This window comes from Pelodiscus sinensis, chromosome 3, assembly GCF_049634645.1.
Source record: "Pelodiscus sinensis isolate JC-2024 chromosome 3, ASM4963464v1, whole genome shotgun sequence".
Taxonomy (NCBI): Eukaryota; Metazoa; Chordata; order Testudines; family Trionychidae; genus Pelodiscus; species Pelodiscus sinensis.
The window spans coordinates 27,277,463-27,292,820 of record NC_134713.1 but is presented as its reverse complement, the minus strand read 5'-3'; the positions used below and the strand labels follow the sequence as shown (position 1 = coordinate 27,292,820).

At 44.2% G+C, this 15,358-nt stretch overlaps 1 long non-coding RNA gene across 1 annotated transcript; it reads left to right on the top strand.

Moving 5' to 3' along the window:
* The first annotated feature begins 688 nt into the window (after positions 1-688).
* Positions 689-15,123, top strand: LOC142827572 (uncharacterized). Its single transcript, XR_012902245.1, has 2 exons — positions 689-782; positions 14,698-15,123. It is a non-coding gene; the product is annotated as an uncharacterized LOC142827572 (long non-coding RNA).
* Positions 15,124-15,358: the final 235 nt, after the last annotated feature.

Here is a 15,358-nt window from a genome sequence, read left to right as displayed (position 1 = left end):
ATGAGAATGCTCATTTGGAATCTCAGGTTTCTGACAAGTCCTTTCATTGTTAAATGCTGCAAAGCTGATCTGTCTCTACTAAATGCTGTGTCTCAAATGTTTCTTCACCCAATAAGCAGAACTCCTTTTGCAGATCTCATACATATGGGCTACGACTATATTGGCAAGAGTTTTTGCATTAGAGTATTTGAGTGAGAGAGCATCTACACTGGCATATGCCTTTGTGCAAGAGCATCCGTGCCAGTGTAGACGCTCTCTTGCGCAAGAAAGCTCTGATGGCCATTTTAACCATAGGGCTTTCTTGCGCAAGAAATTGATGTTGCCTGTCTACACTGGCCTCTTGCGCAAGAACAGCTGCTCAAGAGGGCTTATCCCTGAGCAGGAGCATCAGAGTATTTGCGCAAGAAGCCCTGATTTGATACATTAGAACGTCAGTGTTCTTGCACAAGTACTTGCGGCCAGTGTAGACACGTGGCAAGATTTTGCGCAAAAGCAGCCGCTTACACTCCAAGGTACAGAGACCAGCTGGAAGGGACCCAGACCCTGACATCAGTGTTCCCTCTAAGCTGCCTGGCAGCACAGCTTCACAGGTGATTTATCAGCCCTACCCAGTCAGTCAGCTCTGTGGGCTGGAGCCCTGAGCCTCTGACTGGGTGGGGCTGATTAATCACCTGTGAAGCTGTGCTGCCCTGCAGCTTCCAGGGAGCACTGTCTGATATATGCAGTCTGGGGATGTTGCAGAGACCAGAGAGTTCTAGAGACAGAAGATGCCAGAGACTTGGGTAAGAAGTAACCCACAGGAATTTTGCAGGGAAACAGTGACAGAACCAGACCAAGACTCAGTGTGTTTCAGTCAGACCCCTGCTGAGCTGGTAGCAAGTAAATGAGTGTCTAACAGGGCTCTGAGTTGGAAACTGGTGTAGAGCAAGAGCCTAGGTCCCCCTACCCTGGCTGCCACCCTCCATGGGGTAATGGCTCAACCTATTGATAGTATAGACTCTGGCCATTGAGTTGCACTGCCCTGAGATGTGGGGCATGCTCTCAAATCTGGCTTTAGGTATGTAACATGCTTCTTCTGTGCCCCAAAGGGTGGGAGGATGCATCAGCCCGATGATGATTAGATAAAATGTTTTATTAGTGCTGGTTTCTTTTATTATTATTATTATTATTATTATTTTATTATTTATTATTTAGTATTTATTTAAGTGTTTTTGATTTGGGGGGAAGCCTTTCTTTGAAAACTTTGTAATCAAAATTTTCAGATTTTTGTTGATGACTTCTCCACCAACACTTACTGTCCCCTCCCCCCCATTCCCAGCTTGCTTTTTTTTTCTTTTTCTTGGGGGTGGGAGAGAAAGATTTGAGGGGAGAAGATAGAAAAAAGGGAAAGACATAAACTAACAAATAGTTTGTCTTTTAATATTGAAAGTTTCTTTTGTTTCACTGAGACACTTTAAATGTCCACAATGTACTACAAATTATACTATTTTTTGCAGAAAATTTAGTGTTTTCAAACCGGTGCTAGCTTTTTTACTTAGTTGAACAGTGGTAGGGAGAGTATGTGGAAGATTGGTTTAGTTTTATCCCAGAAAATGCTCTCCCTCCTGCCTAGGAACAACAGGCAGGTGGTAAGAAGCCCCTGCCAGTACAAATGAACCCAATCTGTTGGAATGTAGAACTGGTCATACAATGCTTGTCAAGGTTCATAAATGGAAACATCTGTGTGGCTGCAATTACATCTCTAAATCTATCCACCATACAAAAATACTCTTTAAAAGTGTAGCCTTTATGTGCACGCACATTGTGTTTTATTTCTAAAGCTTTTAGAGCTGGCAGCTTGTCTTCTAACTTCTGTTGCGGTTGGCAGGAAGCAGGAGGAGGAAATCTCAATGACAAGACATAGGAAAATTGCGATCTGAATGTAGCAGAAATGTAAAAAGGAAAATAAGAGGCTTTGGGCATGTTTGTGCAAATACTCATGCTTCCAAAATGATAATAGATTGGATGTATCAATTTGTAAAATTATAGATGCTGCTATGCTGAGTAAAAAGCGATATGTCACATTTGGAACAGCATGGGGTCTGTGCATGTCAGTCAATAAATGCAATTAAACTAGAAGAAAAATTGCTTTCCTGCAGTGTGAAAATTTGCAGTATTGTATAAATGTAGATTAAGTCTGTACAAAGGGAGAATTTCTTTAGATCCTCTGTAAGGGTCATGCCATCATGCCCAGTGAGATGCTGGGATGTTGAAGGTTAGTTAATGTGTGTAAAGCACTCAGAAGAGTAAAAATGATATTTATCATTATTTGACACTGAAGGCCATATTCTGTCACCCTGCATAGTTCTGATCGGTTTGCCCATAAGCACTGGAGTTGTGGGTACTTACCCCTACCATGGTGGAACAGGAATATAACTTCTATGCAGTGCTGTCCTTTAGCTTGAGATCAGGAAACCCAAAGATCAGTCTCTTAACTGTGTGTTACCTTGACTACAACAGGAACCATTTCAATGAGGTATTTAGGGTTTTTTTTTTTCAAATGTGTGGAAAATGCCCCAGTATTCTGGTGATGTAGGCTTGGGTGACTGGAGAACATCAAAAATACCATGCTGCATGGTGGCATACACTATTATCCAGGCAGGATGGGGTACAGGGTATGTTTGGAAACAATAATTTGATTTTAAAGATATTGTAAATATGAGCCATACTGTAGCATGCCATGACCCTCATCTGGACCTCATTCTGCCCTTTATCCAGCCCTTGTCTGTTTCTTTCAAGCTCCATTGTGTTTCCAATGGCTAGCATGTAACTGTCTTAATGTAGGTGTCCCAGTTGGCACATACTCCTTAGCTAATTATGTATGCTTATATTACTAGAACACAGACCAGGACACATTTATAGAGTCAAATGTTGCACTTACTGTGAATACTCTATTGCAGTCAACAAAAGCTGCTGAGTAACTCACTGGGAATAGCTATATTGAGTTTAGTTGCTGTGGATGGGCATGCAACAGGGGGAATAATGCTATGATTCTGCAACAGTTGGTGTCTTACACAGGCATTCTTGTTTCTGATCCTTCTTTATCTAAGTGCTCAGCACTTGCTTCCCTCCTGTCCAGTTCTAGCTCACCTATAACTTGGATGGCATCTAACAGCTGTGGCAGGATCCAAGGGAAAGTTATGTAACAAATCTATGGCCTTGGTTCAACTTCCAAAACTTCAGAGACAGAACTCAGATTTGCCTGCTTCAGAAGCATGGTCCTCCACCACTTCAGCTGGTGAAAAATCTGTTACCTTTCAGCAGTGTAGACCCCATGACACACAGCTGAGTGACTTTTTTCAATCCAGTGGAGGGCAGTAGAACTCCTAGGGTGTGTCTAGACTACATGGCTCCGTCGACGGAGCCATGTAAAGTAGTTTACCCAACATAGTCAGTGAAGCGGGGATTGAAATAATCCCCACTTCTTTAAAATAAAAATGGCCGCTGCGCTGTGCCGACAATCAGCAGATCCGGCAGAGCGCGGCAGTCTAGACACAGATCGGTCGACAAGGGAAGCCTTTGTCAACCACTCCTTTATGCCTCGAGGTTTACAGGAACGGTTGACAAAGGCTTCCCTTGTTGACCGATCCACGTCTAGACCGCTGCGCTGTTCCGGATCAGCTGATTGTCAGTACAGCGCGGCAGCCATTTTTATTTTAATGAAGTGGGGATTATTTAAATCCCAGCTTCCTTGACTACGTCGGGTAAACTACTTTACATGGCTCTGTCGACGGAGCCACGTAGTCTAGACACACCCCTACATACTACTAGCCATTTCATTAGTGTGAAGAAGCCTAACAAGCTGTCTTGGTCAGTAGTATGCCCTACATCTCTACAGGAGACTAGAAACCTGGAGCAGCTGTATGTCTTGTGATGTTGAACAATGCTCTCACCTGGGCAGAAGGTCCAATGTATAGACACTGCTGCAGACTTAAGGCTCTAAGGCAGCTGTGCAGCTTTGTGTTCACAGCAGGGAAAGGAGTCAAAGATTCTGTCTCTTGCACAAACTTCTAAACTAGTTTACTTGCTGCTGGTGCCCTATGGAGGGTTAGAACTCTTAGGGTGCCTCTACACAGCAGGGCTTAATTCAAAATAAGCGCTGCAAATTGAGCTACATCAATTGCATAGCTTATTTCGAAATTGGGAGTGTCAACACAGCACTTAATTTGAAATAAAGCACTCTTCCTCTGATTTTCCCTTACTCGTACAATGAGGATTACAGGAGTCAGCGTAAGACGTCCTCCAGCTTGACAGTATTTTGACATTATTTTGAAATGAATGCCTGCTGTCTAGATGCGGATTAAGTTATTTCAAAAGAATGTTGCTGTGTAGACTGTGCCAGACCAGTGATTCAATTCTATCCCCAGGTCTGAAAAGCTCTTTCTAGATTGAAAGCTCTGAGGCACTGTGTTCCTGTGCACCTGGCTGGACAGTCCCACACTGTGCTGCAGGGCAACATGCCTATACATAACTAATACGGCCATTTATTTAGGTCCTTGATATGGGTCCATCAGCAGAATGTCTGAGCGCACCTACTTCAGTGTCTTGAATCTGGCCCTGATACTTCAGGAAAAGGTGTAAATCTGTGTGAGCACCAGACCAGTTACACAAGTGCTTTCCTGATCCCCACAGGTGGTCAGAAGAAGTGCAAATGGCTGTTTTAGCATTGCTGGCACCCTTGAGTTAGCATTGTCACCATCTGTGTTTATGCACATAGTGATCCCAGAAGCCTTTCAAATGTCACTGAACAAATAGCTGTGACTACTTTAATTAGTTTGTACAAAGAAACCTTTTTTTTCCCCCAAGGTCTAGAACTGCTCCCAATTTCAACAGTGTTCCCCCTGCTCTGACAGTTGGAGACTGGATGCATTAGAATCAGCCATTCCCTGTTACCTCTGCTGCAAGTGCAAGCATTACCCTTAGCCCAACTTTCTTCGTCTGTCTCCACACAAGCCAGCTCTGATTCACTGTACTTAACATGCTAGGGGTATGGATAGCATGCCACATGGTGGAGCTGTTTGGTCCATGACATTTCTTAGTTCTACTGGGTCAGTGTTCAAAACACATGCATAAAGGCACTAGGAACAACAGTGGAAAATGTGCACTGCTGTAGCTGCATCGCTGGAGTTACAAAGATTCCAAATTGCACTAATGTAAAATAAGGCTTAAATACATCTGATTTAATCCACAAACTAGGGTGATGAGTCCCAGCATCATAAAGCTGTGTTTACACCTGGGTATTTGTACTAGTGCAAGTATCTCTAATGCCAATGAGGTGTTTTTTGTTTTAAAGGTCAAAACTGAAGCAAAATAAAGGTGCTATAGCTGTTAGACAGTTTCTTGTAAAAGGAGGAGGAAAACATAAGCATCAGCACAGTAGCAGACAGGTTTGCTGGACTGGATTCCATAAATTGGCAAACCCATGATCCCCCCCGATCACTGCCAAGTAATTGTGTAGTATAGAGTCACACTGCTTTGAAATCCAGCAAGGGTGCAGATAAGACTTTTTGCTTGTTGTTTGTAAGGCACTGGCTTAGTGCATGTGAAAATGCCTCACATTAGTGGCTGGCTCAGCTGCTAGCTTGGTTCTGGCTCCCCCTGGGGGGTTCTCCTTTGGCTCATGTGATTTTGGTGGTCCCCAGTTCAGTTCTGCCCCAATGAGTAGAGTACCTGTCAGTGTCCATTCTGTCACCGTCCATTCTATCTTAACTATTACTAGGGATCTACTTACATATTGGATAAATCACATTTCTTTCACAGGCTGGTCATGCATAAATAACAACATCCTTGATATTTGCTATTTATTCTGTGACCAAATTGTGAAAGTGTGATTTCTCTGCAGTGTTTCTCATACTGGGGACCCTGAACCTATTATCAGGTGATTGTGGTATTGCCACCCTTATTTCTGCACTGACTTCAGAACTGGATGGCTGGACAGCAGTGGCTGCTGGGTAGGAGCCCGTTGCTGAAAGCAGCACTGCTGCCGGCAGAGCACAGAAATAAAGGTGCCAATACTATTGCTGTGGTGGCTTGGGCATCAAAGCAGGGCACTTCGCTCCTAGTGTCTCCTTAGCCTCCAGAGGTGGGTAGCCAGAGACCAGCTTTCATGGCCTGTGACTAGCTTTTAATAGCTGCAAATTTAGTAGACCACTAGTATTACAGTTAAACTCCAAGGATGCGTCTAGACTGGCAAGATTTTGTGCAAAAGCAAGTGCTTTTGCACAAAAACTTGCCAGCTGTCTACACTGGCCGCTTGAATTTGTGCAAGAGCACTGACGTTCTAATGTAAGAATTCAGTGCTTCTTGCGCAAATACGTTGACGCTCCCGCTCAGGGATAAGCCCTCTTGTGCAAGAACACTTGCACAAGAGGGCCAGTGTACACAGGCACCTTAATTTTTTGCGCAAGAAAGCCCGATGGCTAAAATGGCCATCGGAGCTTTCTTGCACAAAAGCACGTCTATACTGGGCATGGATGCTTTAGCGCAAAGGCACTTTTTGCGCAAAGGCATCCGTGCCAATCTAGACTCTCTTTGCGGAAATACTTTTAATGGAAAAACTTTTCCGTTAAAAGTATTTCCTTAAAATCATGCCAGTCTAGACGCAGCCCAATAGTCAGGCATCCAATTGTATGGCACTTGTGATAGTCCGACATCAAAATGGCAAGAGCCTAGTGAGTGAGCTTCAGCAAAAAATGAGTCACGTGGCAGCAGCTGAACTGATTGAAAAGGGTTAAAAAAACTAAAACATTACAGTATGTACAATAAAAAGGGTTAAAACACTTTATATACTCTGTGTGTGTGTGTGTGTGTGTGTGTATGTATGTATGTATGTATGTGTGTATGTGTGTGTGTATATATATATATATATATATAATTATAACCAGTTTATAGTACCTCCTGCTTGTCTGGCCTATCTGATAATCTGGCACCACCGAGGTTCCGGACTATTGGAAGTCTACTTTACTTTGTCCCAGAGGAAGCTGTATGTTATGGCTACAGAATGGTGCCTTAGATCAGTGGTTCCTAACCTTTTTTATACCTTCGACCAGCAAACCCATTCATAAAATGTTACTGGTCCACCAAAAGTTTATTTGCATATTCACTATGGTAATTAATTTTGAGGTCACGTATCTTATATCGCAGCTGTATGCACACAATACATGTCATTGTAAAATATCAGAGTTTGTAGATATCTACAATGCTAAAAAGATTCTTTTAGAGTCCTTTCCTTCCTTATCTAGAGCCATTAACACGTATGTAAACTAGATTTGAAATACAACAATGCAAATGTCATGAGCTAGCCCTTTTGTTCTGCCTGCAGCCCAGAAGGAAACAAGTTACACCCCAACCTCCCTTTATCCCCCACCTCACTGCACTAGTCTCCACTCCTGGAGAGATGGAGATGTGCACAGCGAGGCCCCCCTCCCAGCCTGCATGCCCCACACAAGAACCCGGCAGAGTGGCTCCAGCCTACCTGATGCACCTGGGGAAGGCAGTAGCAGCTGCAGTATGAGAAACCAGGATGTTCCCACCCACCTCGAGGACCAGGGGACACACATGGGGCAGGCAGGAAGACCTCATATCTCCACAGAGACCCTCTGGCAGCAGCCAGAGCCCCCTGATGGTCCCTCTGCAGCAGTGGTTCCCAAACTTTTTGGCATCACGCCCCTTTTTGATTTTTGAGAAACCCTCACGCATCCCCCTCCCCCAAAATAGCAGCAAAACTTGGGATGGTCCTGATGGGTGTGTGGGGCTGGGTTGCCTGTGCCCCTCCTGGAATTTCTTCATGCCCCCCAGTTTGGGAACCCATGCTCTACAGCTTCTCTGGCAACAATTGTGTCTGTCCCACCCTGGATGTACCGGTGCTCCGTGCCGGGGGAGAGGAGCCAGAGTAAACACTCGGCTGCAGGAGCAGAGCTATGGCAGCTAGTGCTTCATGGGGCAGGCAAGGTGCTGTGAGCTGGCCACCTGCTCGCTCCTCCTGGCAGTCCCTGACCCCCATGAGCTGGGCAAAGGGGAGAAGGTGGTTAAGGGCCTGGCACCCACATGAGGCCATGGGAGAGACCAACACAGGGACCATGGGGGAGTGCGTTTGCACCCTTTACAACCCCCTCCCCCTGTGTACGGGCCTGTCAGGCCATGGGTGTGGTCTGGCAGTATTCTGCAGCCTGGCACTGGTCTGCAGACCGGCGGTTGGGAACTGCTGTCTTAGATACCTTTAAATCCCTCTTCGAGTGCACCCCTGAAGTGGCAGTTTGGCTTTTTGCATCTCATTCGAAGTGGAGCTGCGTGGTTCAGCTACTCTGTCAGCATCTCTGGGTGGCAGCCCCTGGGGTTCCTCGCTGTGTTAACAATACAGGTCCCGCATGTTTCTGACATTTGTAGTGTTTCCCTTTGAGATTCTGTGATCGTGTGAGTTTGCATAGACACAGAAACCGTGTCTGCAGCACCAAGCAGTATTCATCCCTGAAAGGTACATGCCATTTGCACAGCAAAAGGTAAAAATAATACAGTGTCTATGTCCTTGGGCATTAAGCCCAGCTTACTTCACCAGTGGCAAGGGAAAAACAGACCCTGCTGCTGTTCTCCCTCTCTGTTTATCAGCCTGCCAGCTTCTCTGATGCCTCTGAGATTCCTTTTCATGAGAGCCTCTCCCAAGTCACACAAACCGCCCTTTGCTAGAATTCCCTTTGACCGCAGGTTCAGCCTCATGGCCAGATAAGCCATTCTAACCTGGATGGTGCCAGTTCAGGAGGATTCCCCAGTGCAGTGGGGTTTCTTCTGAAGGTGACATGGAAGAAACACACCATGTCCCCTGGTGGTTGTAGGTAGGCCTAGCCCATCCCTTGCACTGGAAGCAGAGGGGCAGAACAGGAAGTATAAGAGATGGCACCTCCAGTTCAGGGAGGGAAAGCCAGGTAAGGAGTCAAAAACAGTTCCCTTGCTGCTGGCCCCTGAACAAGGGACTGAGCTGTATCAACCTCTGCCTCTTGAGAAGCTGCTGTAACTGCCAGTGGCCAAGTACTCTGAGGAGCCTAAAAGGCTGTATGAGACTGAGCCCTAGAAACACACAGGTGCAGGTGGGGGCTCTAGGGTAGGGCCAAGAGGTTTGCAGTGTGGGATGACTCAGGGCGGGAATTGGGGATGTGGCCTCTAGAGTGGAGTGGTATGAGAGAAGGGATTCAGGTGCAGGAGGAAGTTCATGATGAGGCTCTGGGAGGGAGTTTGGGAGCAGGAGGATTGGGGTGTGGGTGAGGGAGTTAGGATGTGGGAGGGGTTTCTGACCTGGGTTTGGGGTGCAGGCTCAGTCTGGGTAGCATTTACCTGCAGGGGCGGGGGGAGTGAGGGCTCAGAGCTTCTGGCCCACACCACAGATCTTTACAGTGCATCATATCTGGGCCGCAGGTTCCCCATCCCTGCCTTCCTCCCTGCTGCCACACCACCTTAGCTGGAATGCGTGTGTGTTTGCTGTCTGCCCCGGGGAGGGAGCTGGGCTAAAGGCTTCCAGCTGCCCTGTCTCTAGGGGCCAGGCCCCTAGACTGTCTACTGACTTACCATGCGAATTCCCTTGTTGATTGTCACTTAGCTGTGAGGTGGTCCAGCCAGGCAGAGTGGTCTTCCTCTGATACTGGTACAGAAGAACCACTCACTACACCCAATAAACAGCTTTTCTACGGTTTCTTCCATGATTCTTGTCTGTGACATTTTCATTTCCTGTTCATTTCTCCATTTGCAGTCTCCTGTGATTTAAATCCTAGCAGCCAGGCAAGTTAATATAAAACAGATAACCTCAGGAGCTTAGGATATTTATAAAATACAGATATTTCCCAGTTCTCCACACCGTATTTTTTGGGAAAAGTCCTGTAGTAGAAGGCATGATTTTCAGCGAGGAGTGAAATACTTAAGGTTCACAAGTTCACTTCTGATAAGCCCTGCAAAGTTCAGATGCTTATCCAAAGATTCTCTGAATTAATCCAACCTCCTGTTAGTCCTGAAATTGAGTTGAAACTTTCACAGGAGCAGCCTTTCTCATGAAACTTCTGTGGCTCTGACTAGAACTGAAAGAACAATATTTGGCACTTTTCATCTTCAAGTTTATAGACATTCATTTTCTAGTAATATTTCCCTATCTAGAACTAACATGGTTAGCCCCAGTTCCTCTCTTGAAGACACCTTGGCTATATCTACACTCGCGGCTTTTTGCGCAAGAACGGCTGTTCTTGCACAAGTATCTGCAGAGCGTCCACACTGCCCGCCTGCTCTTACGCAAGGAAATTTACAGTATGGCATGGTAAGAGAAGGCTCCTTGCGCAAGAGCTACACTCTTTTTTAACAGGTGTAAGCCCTCTTGCGCAGGAGCTCTTGCGCAAGAGGGCAGTGTGGACGCTCAGCAGGGATTTCTTGCGCAAGAAAGCCCTATGGCTAAAATGTCCATCAGAGCTTTCTTGCACAAGAGAGCATCCACACTGCCATGGGTGCTCTTGAGCAAAAGCACAGCATGCACAGGGCAGTGTGGATGTTTTCTTGCACAAGACTTCTTGCACAAGAACACTTATGCAAGATGTTCTTGCGCGAGAAGCCGCCAATGTAGACAAAGCCCTTGAGTTTGCCCTAAGCACCCCGTATTCATATGCTATACATTGTAATGATCTTTGTGCTAAATATGCCATGTGAAGCATCATTTAAAAACAAATCACATTGATCCTTAGTATTCTTGTGCAACAAGTGTATGAAATAGATGTTAAGAGTTATGCACATAAGCTTACATTTTAATAGAATGTGTTTACTAGATAAGTATGGGGATGGGGTAAACCTGTTTCTCATACACAAAGGATAAGGTGACTCTTGTAGCTAGGTGTCAAAGTTGATTAGTAATCAGTTGTCAAATACCCATTCTTTGTCAAGGATGGGATACAGGAACAGATTGTTCTGCATTTTATTTATATAAATTTTAAAAACCAACCAGCCTGTAACTTCTTTCACCACCAGACTCCATTTCTCCTTTGTTACAGTAGGAATGAATATTACCTTGGGCTGACTCTCAGGAAAATGCATTTCGAAGACTGAACTATAAAAGTGAGGGGCAAAACACCATAATTCTCATCTCTTTTCCTCCTGACCTAAGAAGGCAAAGGAACCAATCCTTTGACTTTGTGTTAGATCCTGACCTTAAAATGTGATCTGCCTTGTTGCTGGGAACATGTAGTAAGTTTTTACCTTGAACTCAGTCTAACTTAAGTTTTAGCTAGAAAGTGTTTTATCTTTAGTTCTCACGTAGCCTTTTCTGACTTTGGTACCTTAGGCTTTAAACGAATACAAATGTATCTTTGTCACTTAAATAGTTAATATTGCCCCTTTGCAAGGGCAACACACTTCCAATATCTGAATTGTCAGGAAGAAGAATGGCCAGGGCAGATCATGTGTTTTTTGGGACTGGGAGTGTATTGAAGTCACCTTGCTAACGGTAACAATGGGTGATGAAAGCTAGGGTGCGACTGGTGTAGCTTGTCTCTGCTGCAGCTCTACACAGGTGTGACCTGAATGCTGTTAGGCTGTTGGTGTAATTACCAACCTGGAGAGCTCAACAGCAAAACACTGAGACATACAAGGCTGTGGTGCAGGCTGTGACAGTCCTTCTCTGGTCTGGACTGCACAACAGAATGTGGCACAAACCAAAGAGATACTCTGTTATTTTCTTCTTTTCTTTTGGGACTAAGACTATGGAAATGACAGACAGAAAAGATGATTGGTAATACAGTATCCCCTTTCCCCCCTCATATTCCTCCAACCCACTTTCTCCCCCCCCTTCTTTTCATTTTTGAGTAACATTTTCAAAAAGGGCCTAAGTGCTATTTTAAAAAGTGACTTCATCATTAAGAAACCCAAATCTAATTGAGCCAGTGGGATTTAAGGCCCAGGATTTAAAAGGTATTTAGATGTTGCAAGCTACTCACATTGTATTGACTTTTCAATGACACTTAGGTTCCGAAGTCTCCAAGTCACTTCAGTACTACTGACCATTTTATCCTTGGTCATTATGTAACTTTTGGCTAATGAGCGTAGTCACATGGTGCTTTTATTTTAAACATTCTTTAAAAGTTTTGAGGTGCAAAATGTTAAATGCTGGATTTGGGGCCAGGTACGTGGGGTGGGGAAGATAGGGGAATGCTCACTGGGGGACAGACTGTAATTGTTTCATTCTCTCCCCCCCCCCCCCCCCCGCCCCAACTTGATCTAATAATATATGGCAATGCTGACATATTCTCCCCATGAGATGATAATGAGATGAAGAGACTTACTAAACAGGTTTTGGGGCAATGTGTGTGGTTAAAGAATGTGGGCAAGAGGGATACGTGTTCAGAAGCTGTATCAGGCCTAGGGCAGTGAACAGGACCAAATATAGGAAAATGCCAACAAAGCAATGCAGCAATGTGATCTGGAGGGTTTGCAGACCACGAGTGGATGTGTATATCACACAGTGCATTGGGATATTTTTCTACGCAGACAGCCTTTGGGTGGTAAACATTGGAATTTTCTTTTAACTATTCAGGGCCAGATCATCTCTGAGGAGTCCACCAAAGTGAACGAATTGTGCAAAGAGTGGATTTGACTTAAGGTCTTGAGACATATTTGTGATAAGTGTTTGTTTTTTAATTAGGGTAAGATTTTGTGGAAGCAAATAACAAAGGCAACGAGCCAAATAAAAATGATTGACAGGGAAATCTTCAAATTTTGTAAAGATTTATCTTCTGATTTTGGTTGAAGGTTTGGGGCAGGTCATATTTGCAGTCTCTGAATTGGTTTGCCCATGACTCCGTGTGTTTCTTCAGATGTGTTCTAGAGTAGGCATGCCTGAGCACATACTGTTGATCACTTCATTTGATCACTGTTAAATTAAAGAAACACATTTGAAATGCTGTGAGAAGATGAAAGTTTTTAAGAATCAAAGGACCTGGATTCTGCGTGGGTCACCTTGTCATGTCATCTCTCTGAATGTTTCCATGTCAGCAGAAAAAATAAGAGCGAGGCTTTCTGACCTTGAAAAGAGCTGCCAGCAGGGAAAAGCTTTTTCAGGCAATTTTTAATACTTTCCCTGGAGACTTTGTTGTTTTTGTCTTTTGTTTTGTGTTTTTTTTTTTAATTGCCATCGCCATGATGCAGGTTTGAGCTAATGAATGTCACATTGATGTGGGTCAGCTCCAAAAATAAAAGACCTTGATTGACTGAATGCTATTATTGCACCGTATGATGATATTACATCTTTGTTACTGAGGATCACCTACATTTTTGACTTTCAAGTGTCCCACTATCTTTATAGTTTGCTTGACAGCAAGATGTGAGAGGTAATCACTTTCTGTTTTTAAATCAGTCACGTAAGCTTAGTAATAAACAGACATTTGTATAAAATGGAACACCAAGTGCTGAATTTTTAATGAATTCCTCTTCCCCTCCCCCTCTTCTTCATAATACTGTTTGATAAAGGATATTTCTAGCAGGGGACTCTAATGGTTGGGGGAAATTACTTCCAGTTTCTTGCTCAGGTATTTGGAAGAAGTGAAGGAGAGCTCTAGGCTGCACTTATGCAGTACTTAAGTGGTCTTGTGCAGTTGGTATGAAGGTTCAAGGGAGACTATAACAATCTCACCCACAAAACAACCCACAAAGAATAGAGCTGACCGTTTGAAAATCAGGTGTGTGAATTCAAAGACTAGGGCTTCCCGCCCAGACCGGCTCCACGCTCTTTAAAATGTTACTAGGAGTTAAATGAAAAAGTTGTAGTGAACTCCTGAACAACAGGCACCATGCAGGCATTTTACCACAGAGCTGTAACTCATTGAAATGTTCAAAAATATGATTATAATTTTAACCACTTCTGGGAGATGTCAGGTGCAGACCACATCCCACCTGCTTCTGACAATAGTTCTTATGAGACCTGAAATGTTGAGAGAAACCAATAAAACACAGGCTGCTGGGGCACACCAATGCCATCTGTGGCTATGTGCTCCACATCCAGAGAGAAACTCCTGCTTTCCTATCATCAGGACTGGATTTAGGGGTGAAATTCAGGCTCCACTGAAGTGAATGGCAAAACTCCCATTGATTTCAAGGGTGTAAGATTTTACTTTGGGTGTTTAAAGCATCATCCCCAGCACCTTCCTCTTAAGTAGCACTGGCATGGAACTCAGTACACTTGGGTTCTGTTCCTGACTCTACAATTGGCATGCTGGATGACCTTGGGCAAGTAACTTCTTTTTCTGTGCCTCAGTTTCCTCAATGGGGATCATAATTGCATAAGTGGTTTGAGAGCGACTGATGAAAAATTCAATGAAGAACTTGGGGGTGGTATTACTTGTCGTTAAACAACATAGGGGGAAGGGAGAGGCTAGTGGGGCAGGAAGTGATCGTTGAGCCATCGCAGCAGGAAGAACAAGATGTTTGGGCTATCTAGGGTCCACTTAGGGTTGCCAATGCTCAGACAGACATGGATATCACCTTGTGATAGGCTTTTCTCCATCTTTTAGTTTCCTTACTCGATTGTTGCAATGCCTTTGTTCTTAATCTTTACTTTTGCATTTGACACTTTCTGCCTTAGTGAGACTCTCCAATATGCTGAAATTCATCCATCTTCTCTTAATGTATTTCCCCTCCGCTTTGCAGGTTATCAATCTCTTGATTTGCAACCACCGCTTGTGAGAAGGGAATTTGAGAGTCCTGTCTGACGGCTGTTGAATCGAAGAGTGTTGGACAGAAGTTCATGGCAGAACATTTGATATTTTCAACCCCAAAACTAAAGTATGCATAACCCTTTGCAACGCGGAAACATTTTTAGATGGAAAGGAAACTGTAGCCTGCCTATCTGGCTATTTTGGTGATGTGTAATGTGTCTTTCTTCTAAGTGCCTCTCTTAAAGGAGGTATTATCTTGTTGAGACCATTTAAATTTGTCCCATAATGCTGCTGTTCTGTGGGGGAAAATTCAGAGGTTTTCTATTTCTGTTCTCACCAATTGTTTAATCTTTACAGCTACAAATGTCTGCACAAATTCTAAAACCCTCAAATGTGCATTACAGAGAAGTAAGATGTGTTCTATTTTGTGTCTCTGGCTCAAACACATGCAACAAGTGCAAATAACAATGTAACCGATTTCAGAGTCATGAAGTCTCTCTTGCCCGAAGAGGAGATCTAATTGGTCTACTGTAGCATTTGAAAGTGGGCAGTATGTCAACTCCTATTTAGATGGTCTGACATCAGGTCGGATTGTTTGTATTACCTTGTGTGCCATGGCGGATTCAAGCCTTCAACTTTCTCTGATATGACCT